This window comes from Ascaphus truei, chromosome 1 (genome assembly GCF_040206685.1).
Source record: "Ascaphus truei isolate aAscTru1 chromosome 1, aAscTru1.hap1, whole genome shotgun sequence".
NCBI classification, from domain to species: Eukaryota; Metazoa; Chordata; class Amphibia; order Anura; family Ascaphidae; genus Ascaphus; species Ascaphus truei.
This window is the reverse complement of record NC_134483.1, coordinates 548,379,899-548,395,399: the sequence shown is the minus strand read 5'-3', so window position 1 is coordinate 548,395,399 and position 15,501 is coordinate 548,379,899. Positions and strand designations below refer to the sequence as shown.

General features: G+C 40.3%; 1 protein-coding gene across 1 annotated transcript in view; it reads right to left on the bottom strand.

Annotated features, from left to right (window-relative positions):
* Window positions 1–15,501, bottom strand: part of LOC142465969 (vomeronasal type-2 receptor 26-like) — a 59,431-nt gene that overhangs the window by 13,707 nt on the left and 30,223 nt on the right. The window lies entirely within an intron of this gene.

Sequence of the window (15,501 nt, the reverse complement as noted above, 5' to 3'; positions counted from 1 at the left end):
ACAGTAGCTACTTAAATTAAATTAATTGCACACTTACTTCGAGGTAGAGATGGCGTTTTCAGAGATGGAGATAGAGGAGATAATGTTGAGAAGGAGAAGACTAGTTTTGGAGGAGAGACAGGGGAGAGAGGAGATGAGAGGAGAGGGCGCGGATAGGAGAGGGCAAGGGAGAGGGAGAGGGGACAGGAGAGACGTGGTGCCCCGTCCATGTCTACATCGTGATTTAACTTGTTTGGACGGGCTTACGGATGAGGAGATAATTAGTCGATATCGCTTTAGCTGCGCAGCAATCTTATCTCTTTATGACAAGATAAGAGAAGATTTAGATTTTGTAACAGCCAGAGGTCGTGCAGTCCCTGGGCTTGTTAAAATGCTGTGCTCATTACATTTTCTTGCTTCTGCATCTTTTCAGACAACTGTGGGAACAATAGGCGGGGTCTCGCAGTCATCATTCTCGCGGGCCCTTAGCCAGTTTCTATGTGCACTAACTAGATGCGCTAGGCATTATATACATTTTCCTAGAGAGCAGACAGAGTGGCTGGAAATCAGGAATGGCTTTTACACCATAGCCGGGCTACCATGCGTGATGGGTGCAATCGATTGCACACATGTTGCTTTGACTCCACCGACTGTAGATGAGCATGTGTACCGTAATAGGAAACTGTAATGCTTGCGCTGCCCATGAGCAAGACTGGACCCCGGTACTGAGGTTTGGAAGTAGCAAACCACGCACCCACAACAGCGGGAGCTTGCCTGGCAGGTGGATTGTCAAATGTAGCCGGGTCTGGGTTGGAGAGAGTGGGTTATTCAATACTTGCCACGGTCTTGGAGTGGAGATTTCAGAGTAGTTAAAGTCTGTTAGCCATGGTCTGGGATTGGAGAGATCAGAATCATGGAAGTCCATATAGCCGTGGTCTGGGGTTGAAGAGGTTAGAATATTGAGGTCTGTATAGCCGTGGTCTGGGTTGGAGATTCCCACAAGGTCGAGGGCAAGCTAGGGTCAGTATCCAGAGAGATTCCAAGGTAATGCCGGGTCGGTACACGAAGGGTTAAACTGCAAGGTAAACACAAGGCAAGGAGCAGGTCACAATGGACATAGGCGCTCAAGGCTAGAGGAAGTTATGCTCAGCAATGACTGGGAGTGAGAGCAGGTGTACTTATGGGAAACAGGAACCAGTAGCTAGGGAGGTGGAGTAGAGGCACGGCCTCTGCGGAGGCAAGGATTGGCTGCAGGAGACAAGTGGGCTAATGAATACTTGGCACGTAGCTAGGGAGCGGTGCACGTCGTGATGTGTGCGTGCCACACATGAGAGAAGCGCGTCACATCTTAGGGGGCAGAGCTAAGCTACATGGCACACTAGAAGAGCTGCGCGTGCGTGCGCATGCGCTGGTGCCAGAGCATGGGTCTGAGATGAGACAGATAAGGAGGGAACCCGTTGCAAAGAACGTGTTCCCCGATACCTTACAGAAGCACTTTCACTCCATGAATGTGCAGGTCGTATGCGATGCCTACATGAAAATTCTGAACGTGGTAGCCAGATTTCCAGGTTCCGGCCACGATTCCTCTATCCTGAGGAACTCATCTGTCTTCCATGCATTTGAAACAGGTCATTTTGGGCATGGTTGGCTGGTGTGTGAGTATAAATAATTCATTTCACTGTTAGGCAACATTTTGTGGTAATGTTGTTTGTTTTATAAGTTTAGTTATTTTAATTATCACATCCATTTTGTCAAATACTCAAAAGTACATAAATATTTTTTAAACTTAATTGTTAGAATGTAGATTAGATTTTTGTTAATAAAAAATCCATGTGTATTTGACATACAATACATCTGTTATGTTAAAAAATAAGATGAGCCATATTTGAATACTACCTATCTAACATCCAAACCTGCCATTTATTATTAAATTTACTATGGATGTTTAATGTCATTAAATAATATGATTTATTAAGGTTTCAAATACAGATATCTGAATGTTTTATGATCCTCTCAGATATGGATAAACACCTCATAAGTTAGATATACAATATGTTTGACATCATAGAACTAGTGTGTCTAAAACAATATATAAGTAGAAATATTTTTACATGGTACTATGTTTTTTAATTATTTGAATATGATGTTTTATAGGTGACCCAGGATATGGGCTCTGACCATGGCTCTTAATCCCACTGGCTAACCCTCAAGCCCCAGCAGAGGAAAGATATAATGTGGCACACGTAACCACTAGGTCTGTTATAGAGAAGACATTTGGACTGTTGAAAAGTCGGTTTAAATGTCTGGATCACTCAGGTGGTGCCCTATAGTACAGGCCTAAAAAGGTGTCTGACACAGTGATTTGTTGGTGCATTCTGCACAATGTTGCACTGCGTCATAATCTTCAAGACGACATATGGGAGGGTCTGAAGGAGGACCCTCCTGTCCATGCTGCAGGGGATCAGGAGCAAACAGCCAGTGGGGTGGAGACACGTCTGAATGTGATAAACAACTATTTTTCAGGTAAGCAACAATGTATATGTTAACATGAATATATACATTCATTCATGTTTATTACAATGACATTTTACAAATATTATTATCTTAGGATAGGGATGCCTATAAGCAACTTCTTTGCCCGAGTGTACAAACACATCTGGCTAAGGTATGTGAAGCTCAATGATCTTGTATAAAAACATGTAATAACATGAGTAACATGTGTGCATGAGAGGACTATGTTGAGCATGTACAAGTGTTATGTTAATTTTTGTGTTGTGTATGCGTTAACATTTGGTGTTTCTTAATTTTCAGTCATATTAAACGAATCATCATTGAAGACATCTCTAAAAATGTACGTACATTAAAGTTTAACATTAAATCTATTTTGTTTAACATTATGTACTCTGTGTTAATATCTAAAGAAAATGTTTGGATGAAATATTAACATATGTACCTGACAATTAGATACATTATAACGAACAGAGATAACAAAACATGTATGTCCTTTCTCTAGCAGAAATGGCTTCATTATTATTGACCGCAAAAAACAGGAGATGACGATGAACCTGGGAATAGAAGCTTATAGGTATTTACAGATTACTTGAAGTGCTTTAAATGTGCTAATTGAACATTTTTTTGCGTTGCCAAAGTCCATTAGTCTCATGTGTCCATGCTCTTTGGGGAGAGGGGGAGGAGAGGGACTTAAACTTAAACGACTCTGTGTAGAATTGTTATGGAACATATTTGTTGACGCGTATGCATGATAAGATTTTACATTAAACCCCAGCACATGCACGAATAGAACACTCTGAACGCACATGCACTACATCACACAGCACCAATTTTTAACACCATCACTTGCCTGGCACAATATGTTGAATGTTTGCCTGTATTTTGATATGCTTCTTAGTAATGCAGTTTACATGTATACATGTTGACATTAATTATTGTCACGGGAGACCAAGACTTATGCACACATTAATACCGGGATTCTGGACTGAGCACACAAGATGAGTAAAATAAATTGTAATTTATTTATTTTCAGACAAACATACAGAATCTTCACAATATACACTTAATAAAACACTGGGATGGGGGAACAAAAACTTATGTCCTTGGAACGAAACAAAGTCGCTGGACACCCCTGCACGCATGCAAGTGGATGCGCAAAAGGATCCGTGTAGCAATTCCTGGCTAGGGGCACAAGTTGCCAGCCCTCTCTCTCAGCCAAATGGACAAAGTTCATTCAGTCCTTACAGTGTTTGTTCGTGAACCCTTAGCTCTAACGAATTCCCGAAGAGGGCATCAATCTTCGTTGCAATGTAGTTTAACCCATCACACTCTGGAACCGCTGATGCTAACCTTGGATTTTTCTTCATAGTGGAATCAGGTGAATCTCCTAAGGAGAAGCAGGCATTTTTGTGGGGTTCAGGGTCCCATACCTAAGATGCATAACCAATACGCCCGTGGGAACATTTCTCCCACCTATTCCCGACATGCCAGAACTTTGCATAAAGGGCAGAAGTTGCATCCTGAATCGCACGGAGCAGGCGCTAACCTCAAACCTGGGCTCCTTAGCATACCGCGGAGATTTTAAACTAGGATGGAGGGGGGAGGGGAATGAAACAGATAATGATCTAAATGGAATAGATGAGGATACAATGTGGTATGGAGGTAGAATGGGGGCAAGTGCAAGTTTGACAAGCAGTGAGACACCCATAGTAATTACAGATAATACTAGAAAACTTCTAAAGATTAAACCAAGTGGGAGCAGAAAGGAAGGAGCAGATAATAGTACAGGCTGAAAAAAACTTAAATGCATGCTTGCTAATGCATGAAGCCTGACAGATAAAATGGGAGAGCTTGAATTAATAGCTGCAAGGGAGCAGTATGATATCATAGACATTACTGAAACATGGTGGGATGAAACTCATGACTGGACTGTTAATTTAGAGGGTTATTCTCTTTTTCGGAAGGATCGAACAAATAGAAGGGGAGGTGGAGTATGTTTATATGTTAAACCGGATCTAAAACCTATTATACTGTAAGGGATGATGTTTATGAAGGGAATGATGAAAATGTAGAGACTTTGTGGATAGAAATTAGCAGTGGAGATAAACGTATAAAGAAAATGTTTGTGGGAATATGCTATAAACCACCAAAAATCTGTGAGATTGAGGAAGCTAAAATACTTTTGCAAATGGAGAAGGCATCAAAACTGGGTCATGTTTGCATAATGGGGGATTTTAATTATCCAGACATAGCCTGGGGCAATGAGATTAGCATTACAACAAAAGGAAACAGGTTTTTGGGGGTGCTTAAAGACAATTATATGACCCAAATTATTGAGGAACCAACCAGGAGAGGGGCAGTTCTGGATTTGGTCATATCAAACAATTTAGAAGTAATAACAAATATTCAAGTCCTGGAACATTTGGGTAACAGTGATCATAACATGGTCTCATTTGAAATAAATGATCAAAAAACAGATTACTTGGGTTCAACAAAGACCTTAAACTTTAGAAAGGCAGATTTTAATAAACTGAGGTCTAATCTAGTAGTAATACAATGGGATGATGTTTTTGCAGGGAAAAATGTAGAAGATAAATGGGCAGTCTTTAAAACATTTTTAGAAAAGCACACTTATCAGTGTATACCCTTGGGTAATAAGTATAAAAGAAATAACTCAAAACCAATGTGGCTAAATAAACAAGTAGAGGAGGAAAGGGACAAGAAGAGGAAGGCGTTTAGATTCTTTAAGTCAGAAGGGACAGAGACATCGTATCAGAATTATAAGGAATGTAACAAAAATTGCAAAAGGGCAATAAAATTTGCAAAAATGGATAATAAAAAAAGGATTGCAATAGAAAGTAAGGTCAACCCTAAAAAGTTCTTTAAGTACCTTAATAACAAAAAAATGAGAAAAGAAAATATAGAACCCTTTCAGTGTGAGATGGGTAGGCAGATTATTGGAGATAAGGAAAAAGATGAGGTATTAAATAAATTCTTTGCCTCTGTGTTTACCAGGGAAGAATCAAGTTCAATAGTAGTGCCGCAGGAAGAAGCCACAACCTCCATATTAATGAACAATTGGTTAACTGAGGAAGAAGTTCATAAGCGACTTGAAAAAATTAAAGTTAATAAGGCACCTGGCCCCGATGGCATACATCCAAGAGTTCTCAAGGAGTTAAGCTCAGTAATAGCAAAACCATTATATTTAATATTCAAGGACTCCATTTCCACAGGCTCAGTACCACAAGATTGGCGTAAAGCAGATGTGGTGCCTATATTTAAAAAGGGAGCTAGATCACAACCGGGAAATTACAGACCTGTAAGCCTGACTTCAATAGTAGGGAAACTACTTGAAGGTTTAATACGGGATAATATTCAGGAATACCTAATGGAAATTTTTTTTATTAGTAATAGTCAGCATGGATTTATGAAGGATAGATCTTGCCAAATTAAACTTATTTGTTTCTTTGAGGAGGTAAGTAGGAATTTAGACCAGGGTAATGCAGTTGATGTGGTCTACTTAGATTTTGCAAAGGCTTTTGATATGGTTTTACACAAGAGGTTGGTGTACAAAATAAAGAAAATTGGACTCAGTAATAATATATGCACCTGGATTGAAAACTGGTTAAAGGACAGACAACAGAGGGTTGTCATAAATGGAACTTTTTCAGGTTGGGCTAAAGTTGTCAGTGGACTACCTCAGGGATCGGTACTGGGACCCCTGCTTTTTAACTTGTTTATTAATGACCTTGAGGTTGGGATCGAGAGCAAAGTCTCCATCTTTGCTGATAATACTAAATTGTGTAAGGTACTGTAATAGAATCAGAGCAGGATGTAATTTCTCTTCAGAAGGACTTGGAGAGACTGGAAACGTGGGCAGGTAAATTGCAGATGAGGTTTAATACAGATAAATGTAATGTTATGCATTTGTGATGCAAGAATAAAAAGGCGACTTACAAATGAAATGGAGATATATTGGGGGAATCCTTAATTAGAAAATGCAGCTACTGCATGACATTGGGCACTATTGCTAAGCCTGCTGTCTACAAGCACTCCTAAATCCTTCTTCATCCTTAACGACTTTGTTCTTTTGTTGTTAAGATTTGTACTCACCAAAAATGTATTTTTATTTGATAAGAAAATCTATCATCAGATCCAGGGCACGGCCATATGCACCACATGCGCTCCCACCTTCGCCAATCTATATCTGGGCTGGTGGGAGGAGGCTGTGGTGTTCGTGGAGGCCAACACTAAGTATACGGATCATATTGATCTCAGGATCAGATTCATTGATGACGTGCTGATGCTCTGGTCAGGCACTGAGGAACTATTGAGAAGTTTTATTGACACACTTAACAACAACCCCTTTAACCTTAGACTCACGTTTGAGGTCCATTGGTCCAAAATCAATTTCCTTGACATCACGGTCCATAGGAAGGCTGATGGTAAACTACTGCACCGACACACTTTATTCGAGCAAATACCCAGTATGTACCTGGCAGATACCTGGAATGCGCCGCTCCTCACCTCTGACAAGCCCCGTTGCGTTTGCCTTCCCAGCCTGGGTTCATGCCTGGCTGACGGGCGGCTGATCTGTTAAATGATAATGATTAGGATTTAATAGGCTGCAATGCTTCGCGTGTCTACCAGATGGCATAAATTCATGAATTGTAATGCAGTATATATATATATACTGTGCAGTATTGCAGCCAGCGGGAATAAAATGCTTCAATCCCTGCCTGGAAAATACCTCAATGCACTCGGGCAGAAAACAGTCACAAACCTCAATACACCCGGGTATACCCGAATTCGTGGGACTAGCCGAGCTCGAATAAAGTGTGTCGCCAGTGTAACTACCACGATTTATCGCAAATCAACATCCACCAATAGCCTGGTCATGGCAGATAGTCACCATCCATCCTACATGATTAACAGCATTGCCCTGGGGCAGTTTTTGCATCTCAGACGTAATTGCTCAGAGATCAGTGAGTTTAGGATACAGGCCAAGGACATGATGAGTTGATTTGTCGAAAGGGGGTATAGGAAGAAAATCATCAAGCAAGCCTTCCATCGAGCCCTACATACCCCAAGACCATCACTCCTCACTGATCATGCTAAAACTAATGAAACCAACTCAGGTGTGATACGCTTCATAGGCACTTACAGCAATCAGTGGTCTACGCTACCCCACATCCTCAGTAAACATTGGCATCTATTGCTGGAGGATCATGATTTTTCGCATGTTTTAAATTCTACACCCACGGTGGTATGCCGCCGTGCAAAAGCCTGAAGGACAGACTGTTCCACAGCCATTACCAGACTCAACCAGCTAGGACATAGCTGGGACCAAAACCCCGTGGCACTTATACGTGTGGCCGCTGTAAGGCATGCCCATTTATTAGGCTTGGCAAGGAGTTTATGGACTCGGAGTCTAAGATCACTTACCAGGTCAATTCCTTCATCAACTGCCTCACCACTGGGGTAGTGTACTTGATTACTTGCAAGTGCGGTATGCAATATGAAGGTGAGACTCATAGGGCCTTCAAAGTGCATTTACTTGAGCATTTGTGCTCAATCTATAACCTACAAGATACACCTGTCGCGAGACATGTCAACGGTACACACAAAGGAGATGCAACTACCCTATGTTTTATGGGTATTGCACATGTCCCTTGGGGCCCACGCAAGAGCAAATAGGACTGTAAATTGCTGAAATGCGAATGCAAATGGATTCACACATTGAACACTTTATCTCCTCATGGTCTTAATGAGGGTTTTCTTTTTTCATCATTTCTTTAAGTCCACATTTTTTTCATGGTATAACATTAATTTGGTTTATTGTACTCAATAAGGTTCTGTGTATCAATATGAGCTTAGTGGGATCCAGGTATACAGTATTGTGAAGATTGAGATAATGTGTGTGGCTATCATCACCTCCATTTTGGCCTAACCGCCATTTTGAGTGTTTGCTTGTATGTAAGCTTATTTGTTCCTGTGAATCTTTGATTCTGCAGAGTATCGGTCCTGGATGTAACTCACCCTTGTGTAATTCCTACAAGGCATGCACAAATTGAAATAGCATTCGTAAGAGGTTTTTCCTGCCTTAGATAATTCTGCTGACCTTGGGTTCTGTTATCTGACAGCTACAGTACACACACAGGGCTGGACACAGTAACTCCCTTATGTCACAAGGTTAAGGGCGGCCCATATTATGGTGATAAGAGGATAATAATATAGCAATGTAAAGCATACACAGGCGGCACACTTTATTCGACTGCGGCTCATTCCGCAAGCCGGGATATGTCCCGGCTTGCGAGCCGCAGCCCCTCGGCGTGCCGTGCATCACCGATGCGCGGTCACGCGTCATAGGGTGCCTGTGCCGCCTGTACGCGTGCCCAGGGCTCCCCGAGGGAGCCCTGGTGTCCGCGGATGTGGGGGACGGCGGTGGGACGTTCCGGGGGACCCGGCGGACCCGGAGAGGAGAGGGGGAAGCCCCGATATGCGGGCCTCTCCTCCGAGGCTTCGGCGCGCGCCCGAGACATCCCGGCGCGCGCCAGGTTACTGTCGCGGCCGAGACCGTGCAAATGCTCGAATAAACTCGGCCGCGACAGTATTTATATATCAATATGTATTTTTGTATAAGTCATCATATATTATTTATCTCTAAGCCAGCACCCTTAAGGGGCGTATTACTAATTTTTAAATGTATAAAAATGTGATACCAAGCAATATGTTGGCAGAGGCCTGAGTTCCTTGTTGGAATTCTTTTCTCTCAATTGTGCCTTGGTACAGATAAACTCATCTTGTTACTTTTTGAACCCTTGACTCATTGATTTTATTTCTACGCTTTGACAGTATGCTATTAACTATTAGAAGGATCCGTTTTGACTTTAATTAGGCGGTTCCGACAGTGTAGCACATTTCTACATCATTATACCTGTTACCCACTGGCCTATCCCATTACGTATTCATGGTGAATAAATAATATATTTTTACAGTATCATCTATATTGACATTTGTGTTCCTCGCAGCCTACTATAATATTACATCATATTATCTCCTTGTACTTGTTGACATGTCTCTGACTTTTGCTAGCTCCTCCTACCCCTATGTGTAATTTTGCAGTGCTGGTACTGTTTCTTTCTTTTGTGCTACATGGTAGCCTACAGCTGTTCAGCTATCATTACTTTGTGAGTTGGGAAGCATACCCCTCCCCTCCACACACACCCACGCAACTATTGGTTGCTGACACCCCAGTTAAACTTGCCCTCCGGGCATTTAAACTCCCACATACCATCTGTACATGAATCCTCCTCCCCCTGTGAAGAAGCATGTGAGACGCGCAAAACGGTTGTTGGGGCATAGTGATGTCATCACACTGACGGTCACGGCGGCCGAAACGGAGCGTACACATACAGCTATTCCTTCTAACTGGTGTTTTTGGTATCAGGCTATTGGAACATTGCTCCCATCCACTCGGCGGTCAGGTTGCATACTTCCTGCTCACCATAGTCCATGGGATGTGGCAAATTGCAGCCCTTATAACATACTGTGTACACTATATTTACACCAATGTCTGGTTTACACTATATGTGGTTATGTACTTTACCATTCTTTGCCTGATCACTGGGATATTGAATAGCATCTAGTTGTGACATACTATCACTCAGTCACCATTGCTATCCCCTACTCTTAGCAGGATGAGATCATTTGTTATCTAGCTGTTGCTCTATTGCATGATATTGTAGTGAGGTTATAACCAAGTTATTATATTCTGGTTTCTACATTACTGCAACTCCTGTGTAGTACATTTCTAGTAATATACCAGTACTTATTTCCACTATATCTCCGTTTCGCCCCTAAGGGGACCTTTTTAAATTTAAATTGATATTATAGTTGTCATTTTACATTTTTCATCTGGTTTTATTTTGTATTAAAGGTTACATAATTTTTGTCGTGTTATATTTGGGGTTGTGGGACCTTACAATTGGTCTGTTTCTACTTTGGAATTTGTGGTATCAGTTATTTAACTGTTACTTTATGTACAATATACTATTCTATACCTAGAGTGCAACATTAAGGGAGTTTTAGTGACCCCTTGTGCACCAGTTATTGTTTTTCTCTTATGTCTGGTGAGCAAGGTGCTTTTGTGTGATCTTTATCCCTACTTCAGCACAGCTGGCTCAATTAGTGGCTCAGTATGACTGACTCACTAATTGAGCCAGCTGTGCTCAAGTAGGGAAATCCTGAAAATCTGGCCTGTTTGCGGCCCTTGAGGCACTGCTGGTGAATTTAGAGAAGGGAACATCAATTTGAATTTGCTTACAGGAAACCTTTCTAAACTTTTAAACCGAATGCCATTAGTAAATGAGTTTCCAGTAGGTGGATTTTACATAAATTACACTGGGAACAACAATAAATTTATGGGTCATGTGCCTCCACCAACTAATGAAATCTGTGTAAAAATGTATTTACAGCCCGGAGCAAAAAATTTACAGGGAGGATGTAGCCTTAATTTTACAGTTTTAATTAGTATATTAAAAAATGCTTGCAAAGATTCTTCTTTACCCTGCGGACTCTATTGGCTCTGTGGTAGCAAGGTCCCCTTATTTCACTTCACTTACATGTGAGTATCTGTACTGGTATATACCAGTTTTTAATTGCACTATGTTATATAAGCATATGCTTTGATATTTTAACCCCTTCTGGGCTTATTTCACATAACACTAGTATGCATTTTGCGTAGGGACCTGCTAATGAGATTTACCTTGACGTGTTTAGCAGGCTTGGCATTATTTGATCAAAGGATGTATACCAAAAGTCTCCTTTTTTCTTATAGGTATTTACACCATACATATATTTATATTAACCATTGATTGCTATCCCAAAGGGAGAAGCGCAGGGATTCACTTTCTGTTTTGCACATTTGTATGGCCATTTCCTTCACTAGCTGCATGCTCTTTACATGGAGAAGCGCAGTGATTATATATTTGTCCTCCACCAACTAATGAAATCTGTGTAAAAATGTATTTACAGCCCAGAGCAAAAAATTTACAGGGAGGATGTAGCCTTAATTTTACAGTTTTAATTAGTATATTAAAAAATGCTTGCAAAGATTTTTCTTTACCCTGCGGACTCTATTGGCTCTGTGGTAGGTGGGCCTATAGAGTCTTGCAAAGCGGATGGACAGGCTCTTGTTACTTAGGAAAAGTGGTCCCTGCTTTCACAATCACCAAATAATTATCTACAGGCCATTTCAGAAACAAGAGAGAAACACCCAATACTTCAGGGCTGAAAAGTAGTTTATGGAAAGAAGAGTTTTGTGCTATTTTATTTTCAGATGTAGGGTTTGGGTTACTATATGACAGGCTCAATGCATCAGCAGATGTATTAGATGATGTTCTCAATCACACAACTACAGCCATTGCATCATTAAACCAAGAACAGGGTCTGATTAGGCATATGGTCTTACAAAACAGAATGGCTTTAGACTTTGTTTCAGCTTCAAGAGGAGGTGTATGTGCCCTAATTAAAGAACAATGCTGTGTTTTCATCCAAGATCAGAGTGGCAATTTACAGCATGAACTAGATGAAATAGAAGAGATTCAAGAAAGACTTAGAAAGGGAAGTGATAGAATGGGATCCTTTGGGACTAGGCGGATGGCTTGGATCACTGGAAGCGAAACTGATGAATGCTTTGTAGTGTGTGTTAATGGTACTTGTTATCATATATGTGTGTGTCACATGTTGCAAAGATATGATCCACAAAGGTGCTACCCCCTCTTCCAATCTTATGCTACTCTTTGCAGATACTAGAAACAGCAGTCCCCTGAAGAAAGAAGATGCCAATCACAATGATCTAAATGGCTTGTGCGTCATTACATATGCGTATAAGATAAACAAAATATGAATATGAGAACATTAGTTTAATAACAGAAATTTGCAAAAATTAATTGAGTCCGCTAAAAAATAATTATGCAAGCTCGCAACCTTTATTATATATACGCAACTTTTCAGTTTCTCCTGTGTTTATGGATTTCTTACAGGGGTACATTTGACCGTGAGACCCTCCCTCTGTATTTCTACCACTTTAAATGTGAGAAATGACTGTTATCTTTATTTCAGTTTCACAACGGCTTATCTCCGTCTCAAGGTTTGCAGCTAGCTAGATGGCTTAATATAAACAAAATGTTCTGAGAGCAAGAGGAAGAAAACATCTTTCTTTCAAACTCAAACTTCCATGCAGACAAACATTAAGTTGGATGACACACAGAAATGAGAATACAGACAGGGACAAAATGCCTGCCAAGATCAGGCAACCAAGATGGATGCTGAGCAAAATGGCTGCTTAGTGCTTTTTACGTCAGACCCCCCTCCTTATATCACATTCTCAACTTTCTCTGTATCCATCTTTCCTGATGACACTAAATTGTGTAAGGTACTATAGTAGAATCAAAACACTATGTAATTTCTCTCTACAAAGACTTGGATAGACTGTTAACTTGGGCAGGTAAAATGGCAGATAAGTTTTAATACAGATAAATGTAAGGTTCTAATAAACACTCAACTTACAATTTAAATGGGGATACATTAGGAGAGTCCTTGATGGTGAAGGATTTAGGAATGTTTGTAGACAGCAGACTTAGCAATAGTGCCCAAAGTTATGCAGTAGCTGCAAAGGCAAACAAGATATGTTGCAATGGATGGAAGGGAAGTAAACATAATTATGCACCTTTATAAAGCATTAGTAAGGCCACACCTTGAATAGGGAGTACACTTTTGGGCACCACTCCTTAGAAGAGACATTATGGAACTAAAGAAAGTGCAAAGAAGTGCCACCAAATGAATAAAGGGGATGGATAATCTGATTTATGCTATGAAGACAGGCTAGCGAATTTAGATTTGTTTACATTAGGAAAGAGTAGTGTAAGAGGGCATATGATAACTATATATAAATATAATTGGGGACAATAGAAGGAGCTTTCAAAATAACTATTTATCCCAAAGACAGTACAAAGGACTCGGAGGCATCCCTTTAGTTTGGAGAAAGGAGATTTCACCAGCAACAAAGGAAAGGGTTCTTTACAGTAAGGGCAGTTACAGTGTGGAATTCATTACCCATGGAGACTGTGATGGCAGATACAATAGATTTGTTCAAAAAAAGTTTGGACATATTTTTAGAAAGGAAAGGTATACAGGGATAGACCAAATAAGTAAACATGGGAAATATGCTGATCCTGGGAGTAATCTGATTGCCAATATTTGGAGTCAGGAAGGAATTTATTTTTCACCTTATGAGATATCATTAGATGATATGTCCCTGGTTTTTTATTTGCCTTCTTCTGGATCAATATACTGTAAGTACGGATATAGGATAAAGTATCTGTCATCTAAATGTAGCACGTAAAAGACGTATGTCTTTTTTCAACCTCTTCTACTATGTAACTATGTATTACAAATGGGGTGTGCGGAATATTCCTTCCTATTATTTAATGTGTAATGATAGGCAGTACAAATGGTTATACTTTCAAAGGGCCTCATGCAGTAAGCGTTCATAAGCCACTTATTGACCACTTATCAGCCAAAATGCCTACTCTGATTCAGTAAACGTCGATAAGTGGGCGATAAATGCCTGATTTGCCAAAAAAACTTTGAACAAAACCAAATCGCCGACTGAGCGGTGATAAGCCACTTATTGACGCTTTTCAGAATGTTCATCAACTCGTGCAATTCTAGTAGTAACGAGTAGGTTATCGACGCCTAGCGCCGCTCTAGAATGGCGATTTTCTCCCCAAATCCAAACGCCAGGAAAAGTTGGCAAGTTGGTGGGGAGAAGCTGGCGATAAGCAGAGAGACAGGACTTAGAAAAAATCAGGCCTTTTTCCTGCATGGATGCTGTTTCATGCCTTCCTGGTGCGTGAGCTTCCTGTTTCCCCGGGAGTCGGAGGGCCAGCGCTTCTAATGGTAAGTAAAATATTGCATGTTTGTAAATGTATTTTTTTTTCAGGTTTTTACATTTTTAATTTTTTGTACATTGACTGATAATGTATTAATCTGTACCACTTTAGGGTACAAATCAATACACTATTATGAATTTTTTTGGCATTTCTCACTTTGTATTGATGGTGATTTTTGCTATGTCAGTTTATTATGTGGATGTAATTGTTTGGTATTTTGATGCTTTATTTAAATTAATTGTTGGCGATTGATTTTCGCTTTTAATTAATGATGTGTTGGCTAATGCTTTAGATATTTTTTAATAATTAATTTCTTTGTAGATTAATGTTTCAATTAATTTATTGTTGTTTTATTAATTAATTGGTTTGATTGGTTACTGGTTTAATTAATTCATTGTTGATCTGGTTACTGCTTGTATTAATTGCATTAGCTGGCTAGTGTTTCTATTTAGTGATTTTTTGTTGTTGGAGTTTTGTAATGTTTTATTATTGAGTGCTGTAGAGGCTTATCATGCCCATATTATTATATGGATATGATGTACCACTATACTACTCACGGTGGGTAGTAGGCAGGGTGGGTTAACCCCTTAATTACTATAGCGGTTATTAACCGCTAAGGTGATTAAGGGGTTAGGGGCCATTAGAATGTACATATTATATATGTATGCATTCTGGCAACGTAGAACAGGGACCTTTAGTATCCTGATGAGGATGCCCTTCATATTACTGTGTTAAGTAGAACTGTATTTTATTTAGTGTATTTATGCTGGTTAATGTTGTGTTTAATAATGGGCAAATAATCTATTATCCATATCTGGATAATAGTTATTTTCCCCATTACTGTACTGTATGTATGTGGTGGTGGTTGAGGTGGTGGTGGTGGTGGGGGGGGGGGGGGGCGTGGGGGGTATTGATTTATTTAATGTAGGCCCATGTTTTATTTGTTGACATATAGGGTTGGTACCTTTGGTCTGCGGGGACCTATGGAGACCACCAGAGGACCCCCGGACGCCCCCAGAGACTAATGGCCCATCGGATTAACAGAGCAAGGTTC